Here is a 13631-nt window from a genome sequence, read left to right on the forward strand (position 1 = left end):
GCTTGCTGCTTAAACCACCCGACATTCTATCTTCATATCACAGGCCACACAGAACAGAACATCCAAATGGGACACAGACAAAATAAAGTCAGGCCAAATCCTTTCAAAATACCCTTTCTCCCGGGGAAGGTACACTCGGCTGGGAGCCAGGAGACCATGACTTAAAATGTATCTTCTTCTGCTGATTAGTGGTAATTATTCTGTTCCGTGGCCTCCACAACTCGAATTATAAAGCCAGGCCTCATTCCCCACTGAGAGGTTACCCAGCTGGGAATCAAGTATCAGAGGGGTAGCCGTGTTAGTCTGAATCTGTAAAAAGCAACAGAGGGTCCTGTGGCACCAATACTAACAGAAGTATTGGGAGCATAAGCTTTCGTGGGTAAGAACCTCACTTCTTCAGATGCAAGTAATGGAAATCTCCAGAGGCAGGTATAAATCAGTATGGAGATAACGAGGTTAGTTCAATCAGGGAGGTTGAGGTGCTCTGCTAGCAGTTGGGGTGTGAACACCAAGGGAGGAGATAGTTTTGTGAAAACACAGCTACGTCCAGTTAAAGAAAAAATCACAGCTCTTCTTTAACCTGCCCAACTGAATGATAATGAAGAGTCTATTTGTACATGATGTCCTGGACTCAGGGCAACAGAGCATAACGTAGACACCTTGCGGTTACACTCTGCTATGTCATCCTCAATTTGCACTTGCAGCACTTAAAATGGCAGCCGCAAACCTCTAAACCTTTCACTGTGCACATGGGACCCTAGGGGAGAGGAGAGGTCAAGCGCTCATCACCCATGATCTAGCAACCTTTCCAAAGTGTCTTTCACTGGCACTCCTGACTCTCAACCCCTGCACAACAGCAGCATCAGAAAGACGCTCCTTCTAGTTGACATCTTTCTTCAAGTAGGAACCTGCTGTCTCACAGTGCAGCCTGCTGGATTTTAGTGACAGAACAATGTAGACAACCACAGAATGGCGACAGTCTCAGATGAATTAAAGCAGTGATCAGTTTTCAAAATGTAATTCCTGCACATCTAAAGGCATAAAAAAATCTGCCTGAGATTTCTGATCTATGGTCCAATGGCAGAGGTGAGTTTCAGGGAAACTTGAAGATGGGATCAGAAATGAATTGTGGGATATCATGTAACCAATTGAAATAGCAGAAACCTTTACCTTTTGGAAATTAGTTCTCATCTTTTTATGGACAATGCTGTGCTTGATTCTGATGTGAATTATACCAATTTTATGCTAGCATAACTCTGAGGGCTTCTGTGGAGTTTCTCCTGATTTACAGTAGTCAGTGTAACAGGGAAGAGAATCAGGCATGAGACCTGAATGCAGTTTGGCGTGATTTCCCTTTTCTCCTCAGTGCAGAAGACAAGGTTTTGGAACAGAGGTGGGGAGAGGGTCTAGGTGCCATGGAGCTCCACTGTACAGCCAAACTGTGACTGAACCCAGCCCCTCTGATACCACAGAGTGAAAGGATTTGTAAGAATTCTATGAAATAGGGAACTACCCAAAGGAGCCCATTGAAACCTACAGATGTGTGGACCATGGTCTGCAAACACCCACATGTGATAGGGATGTTTTTAGGATGTTTTATATTTAATTTTTAAAAAATAAACTAAATGGCTTTCTCAAGGGGACAAATGATGGAAACAGCCCCCTTGCCTCCCACCAACACACACACACTTCAGCACGATTATCTCAAACCAACTTGCTTTTATTACAAGGTTCTTTACAGCCCAGTTAAACAGCACTTCAGGGTTCCATTGAAGCAGGATCTGATGATTTTAGAAGCAAGTGGCTGTCTGCCAGATTCCCGGAGATCCTGCTTAGACAATTAGTCACTAATTCACCTGTACAAAGAAAAGAGAATCGGATTTGTGGATTATGTATCCGAGGGGTAGCCGTGTTAGTCTGAATCTGTAAAAAGCAACAGAGGGTCCTGTGGCACCTTTGAGACTAACAGAAGTACTGGGAGCATAAGCTTTCGTGGGTAAGAACCTCACTTCTTCAGATGCAAGTCATTTGTGGATGTTTTTCCATAGAAAAGAGCTAATATGAAGGTGGATTTTAAATCAAAAGGAGGAATTTCCCATTCACCTTGGGTGGGTGGAGATGTTCCTGGTTAACTCTGGCACACAGAATACATTTTCTCTAGTGCAACATTCTATTACATAGTTTTAAGGGGAATAGTCATATATATCTAAACAGGTGAACTGGCTGCCTATAAAATCTATACTGCACAAAGGCACGACTCACATCCAGGTACAGTTGTTGTGAAATGCTGCACTGTGCTGGTCTGTCTGCAATTTTAATGAATTTATCAGGAAGGATCCTTGAGTGAGGACAAGTCACATGTCTGGTTACAATGTCCTGCCAGTTTTGAATTAACTAGTTTGAAAATACTTCACCTTATTTATTTTTTTACCTTCCCTGCACACAAACAAACTTACATCCACCCTGAGGTGCCAGTAACTTCCAAATTCTTAGATTTTTCTTCCTCATAAAGCTGTCGTGTTACAGCTTTAAAGCCTTATAAATATGGAGTCTCTGCAGACAGCAGCCATTTTGCTCACAGAATTTCACAGGTTCTAAGGCCAGAAGGGACCATTTGATCATCTTGCCCTAGAATTGCCCCCAGTTACAGCTGTATTCAGCCCCAAAACTTGTATACCGCGATTATCTTCCAGAAAGGCATCCAGCCTTGATTTGAAGATACCAAGAGATGGAGAATACACTAATTCCTTTGGCCGTTTGTTCCAATGGTAAGTCACTCTCACTGTTAAAAATCTGTGTCTTATTTCTGACTTGAAATTGTCTGGCTTCAGCTTTCAGCCATTGGTTCTTGTTCTGCCTTCTCTGCTAGATTAAAGAGTCCTTGAGAACCTGGTATTATCGCTCTGTGACTGCACTTGTGCACTTTAATCCAGTCACTGGAGACACCCACATCCAATGATGATTCCCCATTGACAACTATTTTAGGTTGTACATGCTATTATATGTGTGCTTTAATGAGGTTGTATGGTGGTAGGTTTTTAATCAGAAACTTGTGCAATGCTAAGTCAAACTCTGTGGAATAATAATTGTTACACCTACACAGTTACCTTTCTCAACTAAACAGGTAATGTCATCTAAAAGTAAACTAGGTTTGCTTATCAAGTTCTAATGTCCTAAAAGCCCTGCTGAGTGATGTTAACTATATTCTGAATCTTTAATTATTGATTGATTGAGTCAGTTTTCCATTTCATTTTGCCGGGAATTGATGTCAGGCTAATCCTTACCCAAATCATCCCACCTACCCTTGTTACCTATTGGCAGAATATTAACACTCTTCTAGTCTTCTGGAATCTCCCCAACATTCCAAAATTCATTAACAATGATCAATGGAAGAGAGATGTCGTTACCCAATTCTTTGAGGATTCTCGAATGGAAGTTATCCAGGTCTGCTGATTTAAAAGTATCTATCCCTAGTAGATGTTATTTAACATCTTCCTTATTGACTCATGCAGAGATAGTAGTCACCATCCTCACGTAATATCAGTACATCAAACTGTCTCTTTCCAAATACAGCACCGAGATATTTAGTGAAAGCTTCTGCCTTTTTCTGCCTCGTTACTAACAATTTTATCACCGCCTATGAATGGGACCGTACCATTGTTAGGATTTCTTTCCTTCCTGATATTTTTAAAAAATGCCTTCTTGTCCTTAGCCCTATCACCCACAGGTTCTTCCCTGATGTGCTAGGCTTCCCCTCTCATATGGCTAAACTTCATCAATTCTAATTTTAGATTGACTGTTATCTATTTCCCCTGTTTCAGGGGAAACAGATCTGTTGTTACAGATATTGTTTTATTTCTAATTGTTGCCTTCACTTCCCCTCAGACCGATATAGAGTAGATGCAGTCTGTGCACTCACTCCTACTTGAATTCCCTATTCTAAAATATAAAAGCAATGTAGACAATGGGGTGTTTGGGCCCCAGCCCCTGCCCATGTCTGAAGCATCAGGAGCACATGGAGGATGTAAAAGAACCATAAAGGGATTCAGGGGGGATTCTCCCAAAACATGAGCAGCACATGGCTGCGATAATAGGGCTATGCGGTCCCTGTTGCAAACACTGGAGCTGGGGTGGTGCTGGAGATGTTGGTGGAGGCTGTCAGGTCTCTGGGGGCAATCCCTGTAGCACTGAGCACTGCAGAGAATCTGGGCTGCTCCAGGCTGTGGCGTGTCCCACAGGCAGCCTGGGTAACGCTGCTGTATGTAAGAGCAGCCAGAGGAGTGGTTCTCTTACATATTGGGGCCATTCCAGTCCCCAGGTGGCCCATGTGGGCAGCACAGATGTGGCTTGAAGACTCTTTGGCCTGTGGGCTGGGCCATGTGTGCGGAGCCTCCAAGAGCATTAAACAACAGCTTGGATGTAAGAAGGAGAGGAACATATTTCTGTTCACACTGCAATGTCTGCCTTGTGGAAAACTGAACTTACCTTATACAGCAAACGTACCCGTTGGAGCAAAATCCAATGAGTTTCCAATTCTGGGGACATCTCCAAAAGAAACAGAAACCCCCCTTGCGTATGCAGTTGATATTGAAATTCTGAGCCTGGGAGAATTCTGCAGAAAGGAAAAGAGTCTGAATCATCATTCTGCAGAGCAGAGTAAATAAGAGCTGTAATTCCAGGATGCCAGGTATTTCTCATTCACTTACACCTGGCCAAGATAGCCCAATTATCCCCAGCTTTAGTACTACTTCTTAAATGGGTGTAGTTCGATGCTCATTCTGTGGCTGACTCTAAGAAGGGAACAGAGTGAGGTAATTAAACAGGGGCCCTGGTTCTCAAGCTGCAGAGTTGAGAATTGTAGGTCTGAGCACGGACAAATTTGCTGCCCCTGCCTTTAAGCAACGAAAAGCATGTAGCTGCCCACATCTCTATCTTCCTTTAGCGGATGGTGCTGTGGGTGTGATTCCCTCAGGCTCTGACAGGGATGTGCCAGGCAGTATCATCAATGCAATTTGGCTACGTAGGGTTGAACTGGCTCAGCGCTAGGTTGCATGACTACAACTGTTTGAAAGAGAAGGGATTGAAAAAAATCCCTTCTGGTTTGAATGCCTGCCTGTCTGGGAGACTCTGGGCAGATTTTTTTTTTTGAAGACTCACTCAGGTCTAGTTTCTTGATGACCAATTGCCACTCCTTAGTTATACCTGAAGGGCCTGTTATTTTGAAAATGTAGCCCTATGGTGCACACCAAAGCTTGTAAAAAGAAGAACAGGAGTACTTGTGGCACCTTAGAGACTAACAAATTTATTAGAGTATAAGCTTTCGTGGACTACAGCCCACTTCTTCGGATGCATATAGAATGGAACATATATTGAGGAGATTAATTGGCCTCTCAGAGTTGGTAAGACAACTCCCACCTGTTTATGCTCTCTGTATGTGTGTATATATATCTCCTCAATATATGTTCCATTCTATATGCATCCGAAGAAGTGGGCTGTAGCCCACGAAAGCTTATGCTCTAATAAATTTGTTAGTCTCTAAGGTGCCACAAGTACTTCTGTTCTTCTTTTTGCGGATACAGACTAACACGGCTGTTACTCTGAAACCAAAGCTTGTAGAATATTTAGGTTAGACCATTTTTAGTTGGAAGTTGTTGGGCAACCAAAAGGGATCCATTGTCACAGCTGAAAACACTGTCCCACCCTGATGATGATATTTCTAGAAAAGCAGCCAAGCACATAGTAGTGACAGGTTCTTAGATAGAATGGGGCTGAATCACTGAGATGATCGGCTGCCATTTTAGAGATCTGAGTTCTGTTCCCAGATGTGTAACCTCTCAGTGGGACATGAGGCTTGAGTTCATAATATAGGTTGTGCTAGGCACAGAATTATTAACACTAGCTAGCAGCAGAAGTGAGATTGTAAGTTACAGTCTTCCAGCTTCCAGCCCTATAAATTTTGTCATAACCTAGACCAATGTATGTTGAATGTGGTTGGCATGAATTCATTTTGTGTTTATCCCATCCGGTTGTTCAAGTCTGTGATGGCCTGTTTCAGGAGAAATACATGCAGTGGAGGTAGATTGTGCCGTGCTTTCAGCAGCAAGCCTCAGGAAGATCCGACGAAAACATTATGGGAATTTTTGCCATTAATGGTCAGAATTCAGTCAAATCTCAGTGATTTTTACTGGGGGCAGCAAAGACCCCTCCCTCACCTCAGAATAATTCGTCTCAAATTTTATGTATCATCTGCAAACTGAAGACATGCTAGAACTCATAAGAAATAAGCCAGAAACATGTTTCTTATAGAAAGTGTTAAGCAACCTTAGTACAAGCTCCCAGATATCCCTCTGTATTATCCCTCATTTTCATTTACATCTTACCTGGTGCACCCTGGAGCACCAAAAAGAAAACAGCAAAGAGCAGGTAAAGAATCTTCATGGCTCAAGGTCAGCCAGGAACTCAATGTCACTAGAGGAAGAGATAGCAAGACAGAGAGGACATAGAGTCCCTATATTTATAGGTCATAGAGATATACTGAGTTCTAGAAATATAATTTTAATTCAAATGACATATGTGTTCTATAATCTCTTAATAATTATGATTTTTATGTATGCAGCTCCATAGAAAGAATAGGAGGATTTCAGAGAAAGAGACATATTACAAGCACTTGTCTTGTAAGTAATTTTAACATTCCAGTGTCTTAAATTAGGTTTCATGTGGTAATCTCTTTCCTTAGCCAAAGTAGAGACTGGAGAATTATTGCACAATCGCACATTTTATTAACCAAGATAGAATTGGAGTACTTGTGGCACTTTAGAGACTAACAAATTTATTAGAGCATAAGCTTTCGTGGACTACAGCCCACTTCTTCAGAGAGAATTGAAACCAACGATTAAATTAAAGAAAGCAAAAGGAAGGAGGTTGGATTTTCATGTTTATGACATTTTTAACAATGAATTTATGATGTGATGTTACCATTTACCAGGAAATTATAAAACACATTGACTCATTCAAGACCTTGTCACAGTCATGTTACATAGGCAGACTTTACCCTAGTTCTGTACTATGTTGGGCAGGTGACGTTGGTACCAACATGGAACTAGGAATCCTTTTTAAGCAGCTTCTTATGCATTTCTAGTCAAAGGTGTTTATCAGCGGAATTATGGGAGTGCCTGTGGCAGTTCTAACAAAGAGCTCTAAAGTTACAATTTAGAAAATCAGACAAGTTACTTTAAGTACTAAGAACAAGAACTGAATTAGTTCTCACACATTGAACCGCAAACACATAATGTAGATCACTATTCCAATTTCTTTAGAATGTTACCAAAATTCTTTGTTCTTAGGCCACTTGAACTAAATATTCAAGGTTAAATAAATATTCCAACAGTGGCAACAATTTTGAGCTTTCCAGCCAATTCAAATCTGCTTCCTCTTTTTGTGAAAGAACCGGCAATTTCTCGCAAACACAAACAGTGTATAGTTTCTAGGCTAAACTGTGAAACACTCTGGGTCTCTCTCAGCTATCTTCTAAGGAGGAGATATTTCCTTTTACAAATATTTCGCAACTTTAACACTCAATCACATTCTGAGCTAGCCTAATTTCTAGACAATTAAGGTTCAGTTTATTAGGGAAATACACATATATGTCCCACATTCGATTAAAGCACGCTCCCTTTTCTCTGACCGGTCTGGGCGACATCCAAAACTTTGGATAACTGGGCATCTGGACAAACAAATGTGCAAGACAATTTAGTGCTAGAAGCCAGAGGTAGCAGGAGGAGGGGATGGAGCCAAGCAGAACTGGTCCCCCTGAGCATGGACAGATCCCCAAGGGAGGCAGAGAGGGGACTGGAGAGAAAAGAGGGAGGAAGGCCAGAGGAGAGAGGGAAGGAGACGGGGAGGATCCACAGGAAACAGGAGCCTCTTTGGTGTTGCTTGAACATTTCCCAGCACTGACAGCCCCGGGGGAGCAAGCCGGGTTATCAGAGCTGTGTTCTTCTTCTCTTTCTGGATCTCTCAATCGTCTCCCTAGATAGAACTTTAAAGGAAGAATTAATAGGGGGATTATAAGGGAAGCGACTTTAGTAGTTACCAGACAGGGGGCACTCTCAGTAGCTAGGTGATGACAGTCCTGCTCGCCGTCTCTCTCATCCAGTTATATGAGCTTCAGGGATTGATGCTTTGACCCAATCAGCCTGTTTTATACAGTTTTGAATGCTTGGTTTCTTATTGGCTGTTGTGGGCCAATCAGAAAGATTTTTGCTTGTGGGGAAGATTTGAAATGTCCAACCATAATTTGGAGGTTGGAATTCTTGAAACTCTGTCTTTGGAATATTCATGGTCTTTGTGCAAAACATCTTGTGCCATCCCAGATTGTATAAGACACATTAGACCACAATCGTTTTTGCAAAATATCTTGGGACATATAACGAACATCTGCTGGTTTAGCTCTGACCAGCAATACACTTCTGTAGGCCATTTCCCATAGGCCTCCCTACGGTGTGGCCCTTGGCCAACTTGCCATGACTCTGTGTCCTTCTCCAAGTGGCACTTTCTCTGTCAGCCCTTTGAGCTACTGGCAGAAATGTCCATTTATGTAAAGTCCTTTCACATTTTTTTGATGATTCTGTATGTTTTTCATAGTTCATCACGCTGCAACAAAGTCATTTGACTCATTGATTTAATACTAATAATGCTGCTAACTATTAAATCAATATTAAGACATACTGCTCTAAGTGGTTCTGTACCAGTGGTCGTGTAATTGCTACATTTTATTTGTGAGCTAGTGGGATTGCATCATATGATTAAAAATACTACTGATGATAACATTAAGGTTAATCAGGCCCTGTGGTTGTTTAGGCCTTATAACATAGATATTATCTAAGTTCACCCTTCAGATTTTCACTTGAAATGTATCACCTTCTTTAATAGAAACCAAATAGTTTGTTACCTTTGTTAAAATTAGTTAGATGTTATAGGTGGGGCAGGTAGCAACATCTAAAGTTGAGGTTCCTTGACACTATTTCCTTGACCTTGTTGGCCTTGGCACACCCACCCTGCCTAGGAGCTCAGCATGATGTGATTTCTTGCCCAAATGATCAGTTTTAGCTGGTGTTGGATCCCCAGTCTCTTTGTTATTGAGGCAGGGGTAATAATGGGTAGTTATCCTTCTTGTGTAAATCAAAGGGAGCAGAACTGTGCTTGGCATGCCCTGACTGAGGGACTCACCCTCAATGAAACAGCACTTGCTAGGAAGGGGACATGGGTGCCAAAGCCCAGTGGAGTTGAGAGGGGGCGGGCACAGGTACTTGTACTTGGTGGTGTGTATGCATCCTGCTTAAGGGTTCTAGACACCATTTGGTTCCTTCTCTCTCTCCATTGTGTAATAACAGAGCTGATTAAGACTCAATTGAGAGACTTGTTACTCACCACAGAACTGAAATCACTGGTAACCAGGTCTAAGCATAAGGTCTGCTCTTCCAATGTAAGAGACTGCCCTGTGTGCATTAGCAGTGAGGTTCCCCCAGTAACAACTAAAATCAAAGAGCTAAAATAACTGATAGCTGTGTTATGGGGTGGGACCTGAAGACATCCCAGCAAGTGGCCAGTGCAGAGGAACAAGCAAGGTGCCTTTTTCCCTTCCCCCCAGCCACGGTGGGAAGTGAACTCTGCAGATATATGTCTCTGAATTCTGGGTCTGCACTGACCAAGGACAACAACTGTCAGTGGGGTGCGGAGAAGGGAGGGGTACGTTAAAGTAACTTTAGGTTGCTGGACTTAAGAATCTGAGGCAAAAGGACTCTGCCCAAGGTACTCTGGGGTGGGTTGTTTGCTCATGGGTTTATGTTTATGAATCCTGCTTGTGTCATTTTCCCAAATTAATGCTGGGTGACTTTCCTCCTTTTATTAAAAGTTTCTTTTCTACACTCAGACTCTGTGCTTGCGAGAGGAGAAGTATTGCCTCTTAGAGGCACCCGGGGGTGGCGTGTAATTGTCACAGATTACTGGCTGGGGGCTCAAGCCAGTTGTGTGTTGTGTTATTGAAATGGCCATTGAATGCCCATTGTGTTATTGAAATGGCTAGATGAGGAAAGGGAGGCAGTGCCCCATCCCTCTACAGCTTTAAGCTCAGGGGTTAGGGTCTCACTGGGGATGCGGAAAGCCCAGGTTCAATTCCCCCACTGCCTGATGTAGAGCAGGGATTTGACGTTGGGCTTCCTGCACTGCAGGAAGTGCCCTAGCCATGGGATGGTTTTGGTGCAGGGCTCTGTTGAAGCTGTTCCACTTTTTATAAATAATTGACGAGCCATTGGGGCAGGGACTGGCTCTTGAGCCGCTCCACTCCCAGGTGAGTGTCCGAACCACCAGGTTACAGAATTAGTCTCAGTCTCTTTCCTGGCCAATGGCTGAACATTGTCATTCTCCTTGTTACCTACTGGATGTGCCATGAACTGCAAAGGACACCCAGCAAGGTCACATTCATGCTACAGCAGAGAAGTAGTTGGGAGGGTGAGAGATTTTTCACACCCACTGAAACACCAGAGCAGCAGCTTGGGGCAGGTGTTATAAAGCTGGGAGCCCCTTGGTCCTGGAGCATGGGAGCCAGGGATGTAAGCTAGAGTGACCATGTTACCAGCTGCAGGCTTGCTCTCCTGGCCAATACACTGAGCATGCCCAGAGATCCCTGCTAGCACCAGGCCAGGCTGCTAGCAAGGAACTATCTCAAAAATAGGGTCGGTCTTGAGACAGAATTGGAGTTTCTCTGCATTCTCTCACAGTTACTTATTCATCACCTTCTTCATTTGTGGACGAAGGTGTGTTTGATAGAACAATGGTACCAGAATGGGGGTGTTGTTCTTCTACAGTGTACTTTTTGTCATAATTTTCATATGTAATTTCAAATTTCAACTGAATTTTTAATGGAATTTTGAAGGATGCCGTTGGAAAATTGAATTTCCTGCTATGAAGTTAACCAGCAATATCTGCACTCAGCAACCAGGGATTGGGCAATTCCTGTTCTGTTTTGCATTTGTTATCAAATGTTTTACTATCCCCTTTCTTATGGATGTCCACAAAACCTCTGAGTGTCTCTTTTCTTTCTATAGGTGAAGGCATGGTTAATTGTCCTGGCAGGATACCTGGGAATCTGGAAGATACACACTCACTTCTAAAATCACTGACTCCTGCTTCAATGGAAGTCAGAAGCACTGTTTATTTGGGTGGCAGAGAAATTAGTGAGCTGGAGAAATTCGCAAAAGAGGCCCTTGCATCATCCATAGGGGATTTGTTACTCTCTTTTTAATAAAGGAAGTTGGTTTAAGATCACATCGCTGAGACTTGTACACGTGTGTTGTGGTGCGTGGAGGAGATAGAGGTGGGGGGCTGTTTATCTCCTTACAAATCTATTTCTTTTATCTTTTAAAAATTAGAAATAAAATGAAATACCCTCTGTATGCTTCAATGATCTCATGTGGGCAGATCTTTATGTATTCCGTACAGATTTTACAATTCCATTAGATTTGTGTGGTTATCAGAGCTGGATTCAGTCGTAGCCTGACCATATGGTCTGTAGTCTTTGCCAGAGAGCTGTGTGGCACCTACACTCTCCCCACTGCTCTGAAACCTCCAAACTCCCAGGACTCCTTCTCTTGTGCCAGAGCACCCAGACATGGCTACATCAGTTTCCCCTCACAGAACTTAAAATGGCAGCTGCAAACCTCTAAACCTTTCACGGTGCACATGAGACACTAGTCATCTCAGCAAGATTCCCCAAAACAAGGCCACATTGAGGAGAACAGAAGGATTCAGACCAAGTTGTTTTAAGGGTTAAAACATGAGTCTGCTACAGGTTACACTGGTGTGTGTAAACCAGGAGTGACTCCCCTGAAGCCATCATTGTTACACTGGTGTGACACTGTCATAATGGAGATATGAATCAGGTCCATGATTTCTATGAAAAGACTAGCACAAGTTTACAAAAGGGAAATGTTTCCTCTATTTGAGTTGGTTGGATGAGCTCCCAAAAGCCTTATTCAATCCCATCTTGTGCATCCTTGAGATGGGGGCCTGTCCCAGATGTCTGCCTGTTGCCAGAGAGAAAACTTGAGTGAATGAGCTGAGCAGGATTTCACCCTTTTGGGGTCAGAGTTCACACGATAAGAGTTTAGCTGAAATCCCAACACGTAACAGCCATGATGAGCCGCTCAGCCAAACATTTGATAATTCCATCACACGAAGCCGTCTGGTGTGTCTGGCAAGATACACATCAGCTCACACAGGAAAGCTTCCTAGATAATGTACCCACTGAGTTTGGCATGGGGTAGAATTCATGGTGTTGCTCTAAAGCTCTCAAGCCAGCAAGACACGTGAGATGTAACCTGGAGAAGAAGTCAATTTCAACCTGACATGCCCACAGCCTCTGAGCACCCTCTGGAGTTAGACCCCACCTCCTGAGCTATCAAACTCTTCTTACACCCTAAGAACAGCTTCAACCACTCCTAGCTGCTCAAATCCTCTCAACCCAATCCCCACCTCTTCCTAATGCCAGTGTCTGTAAGTGAATGACTACACTGGCGGCAGAGATGTAACTTTGTCCAGCCACCCTGAGTATGTGTGTAGGGTTTCAGAAGGGATCACACACCAGCTGGCCAGCCAGTTCCATCGCTAGTGCTGCCATAGTTACATTTCTACTTTTTGTGCACTAGCTGAAGCAGAACTAGTGCAGGTGCATCTACCTGAGCTGGAAATTACACCTCAAGCCCCAGTCTAAAGACACCCATACACGGACGCCAGAGTTGATAAGCTCTGCACGGTTTGGGAGGGGACAGGTCAAGGGCTCATCACCCATGATCTAGCAACCTTTCCAAAGTGTCTTTCACTGGCACTCCTGACCACTCCACGACAGCAGCATCAGACATATGCTCCCTCTAGTTGGGCATCATCCTTCAAGTGGGAACGTGCTGTCTCACAGCTCAGCCTGCTGGATTTTAGGGACAGAACAATGTAGCCAACCACAAAATGGCAACAGTCTCAGACAAATTAATGCTGTGATCAATTTTCGAAATGTAATTCCCGCACATCTAAAGGGTAAAATTCTTATGTTCTTAAAAAATCTGCCTGAGATTTCTGATCTATGGTCCAATGGCAGAGGTGAGTTTCAGGGAAACTTGAAGATGGGATCAGAAATGAATTGTGGGCTATCATGTAACCAATTGAAACAGCAGAAGCTTTTGCCTTTTGGAAATTGGGTCTCATCTTTTTATGGACAATGTTGTGCTTGATTCTGACGTGAATTACGCCAGTTTTATGCTAGTGTAACTACGATGTCTTCAGTGGTGTCACTCCTGATTTACAGCAGTTAGTGTAACAGGGAAGTGAATCAGGCATGAGACCTGAATGCGGTTTAGCTTGATTTCCCTTTTCTCCTCAATGTACAAGATAAGGTTTTGGAACAGAGGTGGGGAGAAGGTCTAGGTGCCAGCGAGCTCCACCCTACAGTCAAGCTGTGACTGAACCCAGCCCCTCTGACACCACAAAGTGAAAGGATTTATAAGAATTATAAGACATAGAGAGCTACCCATAGGAGCCCGTTGAAACTTATAGAGATGCATGGACCATGGTCTGCAAACATC

The 13631-nt window shown here is 43.3% G+C and overlaps 1 long non-coding RNA gene across 1 annotated transcript; it reads right to left on the reverse strand.

Moving 5' to 3' along the window:
• Positions 1 to 1716: 1716 nt before the first annotated feature.
• LOC128833431 (uncharacterized) lies at positions 1717 to 8153 on the reverse strand. The gene is made up of 4 exons (XR_008444232.1): positions 8093 to 8153; positions 6381 to 6468; positions 4486 to 4612; positions 1717 to 1856 (listed from the first exon to the last, which is right to left on the reverse strand). It is a non-coding gene; the product is annotated as an uncharacterized LOC128833431 (long non-coding RNA).
• Between the last annotated feature and the right edge of the window lie 5478 nt (positions 8154 to 13631).

The sequence above is a fragment of the Malaclemys terrapin genome, chromosome 3, assembly GCF_027887155.1.
Source record: "Malaclemys terrapin pileata isolate rMalTer1 chromosome 3, rMalTer1.hap1, whole genome shotgun sequence".
Lineage (NCBI taxonomy): Eukaryota > Metazoa > Chordata > Testudines > Emydidae > Malaclemys > Malaclemys terrapin.